Source organism: Eubalaena glacialis, chromosome 10, assembly GCF_028564815.1.
Source record: "Eubalaena glacialis isolate mEubGla1 chromosome 10, mEubGla1.1.hap2.+ XY, whole genome shotgun sequence".
NCBI classification, from domain to species: Eukaryota; Metazoa; Chordata; class Mammalia; order Artiodactyla; family Balaenidae; genus Eubalaena; species Eubalaena glacialis.
In genome coordinates this window covers 122,050,253-122,056,252 of record NC_083725.1, presented here as the reverse complement: position 1 = coordinate 122,056,252, position 6,000 = coordinate 122,050,253, and positions in this window count along the sequence as shown.

The window sequence follows — 6,000 nt, the reverse complement described above, 5'->3', positions numbered from 1 at the left end:
CCGCCGCGCCACGCCAGCTTCCGGGCCGCAGCCACGCAAGGCACGCTGGGGGCGGGGCCGAGCGGGAGGGTGGGGGCGAGCCGAGGGGAGGAGCCTGGACGGGGGGCGGGGCCGGGGCAGAGGGGCGGGAGTGGGGGGCGGAGCGAGATCGAGGGGCGGAACCGGGGCGGGGCGGAGCCTGGTGAACAGGGCGGGGCTGATGATGTGGGCGGAGGAGGCTAAGGGAAGGGCCGGGCCGGGCCGGGCCGGGCCGGGCCGGGAAGCGGGCGGAGAGGAGGAGACCCGCTCGGGGCGGGTGGGGTCCAGACTTGGGCGATGGGAGGGCCGAGAGGTGGTCGCACGCGCCGACCCCGGCCTTCCGCGGGCCCCGGACTCTCCCGGGAACCTAACGCCCTCGCTCGACAGCTGGCGCGGGGGTCTGGGTTCCGGGGAGCGCGCGGTCCCCACGCCCCGCCAGCGCACGCTCGGTGGAGGGCTGGGCTCCCGGTGCGACGTCCGCGTTGCAACCACGTGGGTGACCACCAGGGAGCGCCGTGGGTTCCAGGGCCGCAGGTGGCCCGGAGGGCCGCGCAGGTTCGACATCCGGAATTCCACGTTCTCTCTTGAACGCGGGAATCGCCTCTCCAGGCTTTCCTCCTACCGCCTGGTGGCCGCCCCCCAGCCTAGCCCTCCTCCGTCAGCCCCCACGTCTCCCTGGGTGAGCTCTTCTCACTCTTTGGTTTTGGTCACCATCCAGGGGCCGGTGATGCCCACAACGCTGTCTGGAGCAGGGACACGTGCTCCAGGCCCTCTGGATGGCCCCTGAACATCGTAAATCCCACATATTCTAGAGTCAGTGCTCTCTCTGTCCTCGCCTCCAGGAACTGTGGCACTTCTCACATGCAGATCCCACAAAGCTGGAACCCTCCAGAGGCTAACAGTACCCCGCCCCCCCCCCCACCCCGGCCAACATCTCAGCCCCAGCAAGGGGAGTCAGTGCGCCTCTGGGACGGATTGAGGGCACAGTGGCCAGCAGTTTTAATCACAAGGCATTTTACACCTGATACATGCTGACAGATCCTCCACCCATCCCTAGCTGTTCCCAGCAGTTTCCTGCAGAAAACCGCATAGCCAGTCCCTGCTCGGCCAGCCCTGGGACCTGCTGCACGGCTGTTTCCCCATTTCTGCTGCCCAAGAGGCTACTCCCTAAACTAAACTTCGTTCTCTTTCTTCCTACTCAGGTTTCCTTCTATCTCTTCCTCCTATTTCTGCCAGACGACCCCCACGGTCTTCCCAGGGGCTGGGGGCTGGTGGGTGTGATGAAGCATGTCACATACCAACCGTCAAGTGTCACTGGGCATCTCTGCGTTCCTGGCACCCAGCTCAGCCCTGAGGCCTGACCTGTGGGTAGTGACCCCAGGTCAGGCAGAGCTCTGGAGAGGGCCCCAGGAGGCAATGCTGGATGCAGCCCTAGGAATGCCAAGGAGATCCCAGCAAGGGCAAAGTTCTCTTAGTGAGGAAGACATGTAGTCGCCTTAGGATCCCTTGAGAGCAGAGATATTTGGAGCTAAAGAACTGCAAAGTTGGACTTCCCTGGTGGTCCAGTGGTTAAGAATTCACCTGCCAATGCAGGGGACACGGGTTCGAGCCCTGGTCCGGGAAGATCCCACATGCCACGGAGCAACTAAACCCATGCGCCACAACTACTGAAGCTCGTGCGCCCAGAGCCTGTGCTCCGCAACAAGAGAAGCCATCGCAATGAGAAGCCCGTGCACCTCAGCGAACAGTAGCCTCCACTCGCCGCAACTGGAGAAAGCCCAAGCGCAGCTATGGAGACTCAGGGCAGCCAAAAATAAATAAATAAAAATTTTAAAAAATTTAAAAAGAATTGCAGAATCCACTCAGGGTTCACTCTGGTCCAGCACGGCAGACCCCAAGAGCAGGCAGGAAGGAGGGACAGGGAACCTGGCGCCAGCCCCCCTCTCCAGAGCCCCCACTGGGCAGGGTTTGGGGGACTTCGGAGTTGTGAGCACAAAGCTGTCAGCCTCCCAGCTGGCAGAGCTGGTGCCAAGGGGCCCCAGCACCTGGATTGAAAGCTGACTTCTTTAAATGGGTCCAGCCACAGGAAGATTTAGAATGAGGCATAGGAAGGTTTAAGAGAATCTGAACCAAAGTGTTAGCATTTACAGATGAAGTGAAACTTGAACACATTTGGTAGTGCATGTTTCTGGAACATTTGAGACAACTTGGGGTTCACCATTTTAAATATCTAATCTATTGAGTGTATGAGTTCTTGAAGCACCCGAGATTTTGTTGTCAGTTCAGACAAGCTAGAGTACATAAATGGAAGTGAAAGATACTTAATTTATAAATTCAGTTTGAAATGCTGAAAATGCTTGAGTTTGTCGATGGGACCAAATATTATTCAGAGGCCCCTTAAAAACAACTATAAAATCTGCTAGGCTTATGAAGGGAACATGGGCTTGTAAAACTGAACTTAGCAGGTTAAAAAATTAGGTTTTGAAATTATAACTTTAATAAATCGAATCCTAATTATTTAAATTTAATGTAAATCTGAGTATAAACTCCTCGCTCAGGCCCGAAACCCTAACCCTCAGCCCCCATCCCTGGCCCTCTTGCCTGAGGAGCAGCCTGCCCTGCCAGGTCCAGGCTCTGAGCTGCGAGCCCAGGTCTGGCCCACCCTTGCTCCATCCTCCTCCTTGTCCCCTGCCTGTTGCAATGGGCACCAGAGGACACGCAAGGGCAGATACAGGCCCTGTGGAGCAAGAGGGCCTTCAGAGGCAAGCTCTCCTGCTGCCACTGGGCCCCTCCCCCATGTTCTGGGGACACCTGCAGGGCCAGAGCACCCCACCTCGGGGGCACCCGGCCAGCCGAGGATCCCCAGTCTGAGGCTGCCTCTCCAGGAGGGCCTGGAGGGCATCCCTGTCTTACTATGGGGAGCCCAGTACCTGGTCGACACCCCAAGAGCACTCATACCTTGTTGCTGGAGGTGCCTGGTGGCTGTGGGGCTTCTGGGGTGGGGCTTGTGTCTTCCCTGGGGTGGCCAGTGCTCCCGGGTAGGGCGAGGGCGGGGTCCCTGGCCCCGTGGGCAGCCCTGAGCCTCTCTTCATTTGCCAAGTCAGCACAAGGTAAGTTGTTTTCCTGGCAGGGGCCACCCGTGACTTGTCCTATTTTAATGGGGAAGGCTTGGCCGGGGGTCACGCCAAGGGCAGGGCCCAAGCCACTATCACTGTCTTATCACTCCTGGGCCGCAAAACATTCAGCTTTGAGGCCGGAGGGCCAGGAAGAGGGACGCATGCAAGGATTTCCTGCTGCCGAGCCCTCCTCCAGCTCGTGGATGGAGACACCCTCCCTGGATGCTGGGATAAGCAAAGTCCAGAGCAAGAAGGGAGAGGGAACAGGGCGTGTCATGTGCAGCGGAAGCTTCCAGATATGGCTCCAGAGCCAGCACAGCAGATCTGCTGTGTCCCACCCCCACCAGCCCATCTGGCTGGGACTGGGGTGACTGCCGTGACTTGGGCATTGTGTGCCGTCTGGCATGTAGGTGTCCAGTCAGTGGCCGGGCAGGTGCTAAGCCCCGAGGTAGGCTTCTGCGATGGGCAAGTGGCCGTGCACAGGGTTGCGTGCTCTGTGGTGTCAGTCATGGGTTTTAATGCTTCTCGCCATCCCACAACCCACGTGAAAATACCCCATAACGAAGGGGAGGGGTGGTACGTGTGTCGACGAAGCCAAATGGGCAGCGTTTCTTGGTGGCTGTCACGGGGCACGTGGAGTGGTGGACCCTGGAAGGTTGTCCACGTCCCTACCCACAGCACCTGTGACGGTGACCTTCTTTGGAAATAGAGTCTCTGCAGATGTGACTTAGGATCTCGGGAGGAGTCCATCTTGGATTTAGGGTGAGACCTCAGTCCAATGACTGAGATCCTTGTAAGAGGAGAGAGAGGAAGGTCCGAGATGCAGACGCAGGGGAGAAGGCCACGGGCTGAGGGGTCCCGCAGCCACCAGAAGCTAGAGGAGGCGGGAAATGGAGTCCCCCTCAGAGCCTCCAGGGGAACCAACCCTGCACACATCTTGATCTTGGACTTCCGGCCTCTAGAACCGTGAGAGAATCCATTTCTGCTGTTCCTAAACCATCAGCTTGTGGTTATCTGTTATAGCAGCTGCAGGAAACTACTATAGTGGTGCTGAAAGGCCTGAACTGATATTTTTAGGTATGCTTTCTTTCCTAAAGCTGTTTTTCTCAGGCTAATCTTAAAATTGGCTTATATTCCATCAGCCCACCCTGGCTGAGCCCTTAGAGGGAGGAGCTGCAGTGGGTGAATGTCGGCCTGAGATGCCAAAAAACACCCCACAATATGAGGCCCATTCAGTGATGGACGGCTGGCTGGCTACCAGCATGGCTGATCCAGCCTTTAAGGTCAAGGGGTGTATTTTTTAACAGGTACCTTAGGGAGACTGGAGGTCATGGTTCCCTGCTCTGGGGGTGAACAGGATGCCTGAACTGGCAGCATCCTGGGGGGATGCTCCCCCCCTCCCCTGGTTGGCGTCATCAGCTGCGTTGCTCCTGAGGCTGATGATTGACAGTGCTTGTAAGGCCCCTTCAAGCCCAAGGGGAATGGACGTGAAGTGGTCTTGATGACAAGCCACAGGACAGGATGGTGGGGGGCATCCCGACATGTCCTAGGCCCCTAGAGCACCAGAAACCCCAATGACACAGCACCCTCGGGCATGGGAATAGGTGTTAATTAGTATCTAGGTTCGGCCGGTGTAGCAGAGCCCCCAGCCACAGTGGCACAAACACGGGCAGCTTGCGGGCTAGCGCAGTGCAGGGTGTGGTCCAAAACGGAGCTTCAGCCATCGGAACCGTGCTCCAAGTAGGTAGGATGGAAAAGGAGGGGCAAGGATTCAAAATCATGTCGCCAAACGTCTGTTTTGGGTTGAATTGTGTCCCCTGAAAGTTCACGTGTTGAAGTCCTCAGAATGGGACCTTATTTGGGGTCGTTGCAGATGTAATTAATTCAGATGAGTTCGTGCTGGGGTAAGATGGGCCCCGGGTCCAACATGACTGGTGTCTTTGTTAAAAGGGGAAATTTGGACAGAGAGAGAGACATGCATCGAGGGAAGATGGTGTGAAGAGACACAGGGCAAAGGCGGCCGTCTACAAGCCGAGGACAGAGGTCTGGGTCAGATCCTCAGTCACAGCCTCAGAAGGAACCAGCCCTGCCGACACCTTGATCAACAACTTCCAGCCTCCAGAACTGGGAGATAATACATCTCTGAATTCCTTTCTCTACATTATATGCAGGAATTTCTGGCATCTCAACCTTGTTTTAACACAGGGCCACTGAATCCAGCTTCCAGGCAGCCAGCTGCCCAGGCAGACTCAGCTGACCCAGATCGCTGGGTGCCCTGTGGGACTGGTCCGCTCTGTCAGAATCCATCCTACACACATTCTGCAGAGTTTGGTCAACAGAAACTCAACTTCCTGCAGTTCTCCTGGCAGCTAAGCCTTTCCAATCCGGGTCTGACTTTTTTTAAAAAAAATAAATTTATTTATTTATTTATTTATTTATTTATTTATTTTTGGTTGCGTTGGGTCTTCGTTGCTGTGCGCGGCCTTTCTCTAGTTGCGGTGAGCGGGGGCTACTCTTTGTTGCAGTGTGTGGGCTTCTCATTGCAGTGGCTTCTCTTGTTGCGGAGCACAGGCTCTAGGCACGCAGGCTTCAGTAGTTGTGGCACGCAGGCTCAGTAGTTGTGGCACACGGGCTTAGTTGCTCTGTGGCATGTGGGATCTTCCCGGACCAGGGCTTGAACCCATGTCCCCTGCACTGGCAGGCGGATTCTTAACCACTGCACCACCAGGGAAGTCCCCGAGTCTGACTTTGTGTTGGGACTTGACTCTCTCAGGTCGTAAGGGATGGAGCCGGGCCAGGGAGCTTTGGGGGGAACTGACTTTTCTCTTACAAAGTAACCTCTTCAAGGGATGTCATGACAGGGTCT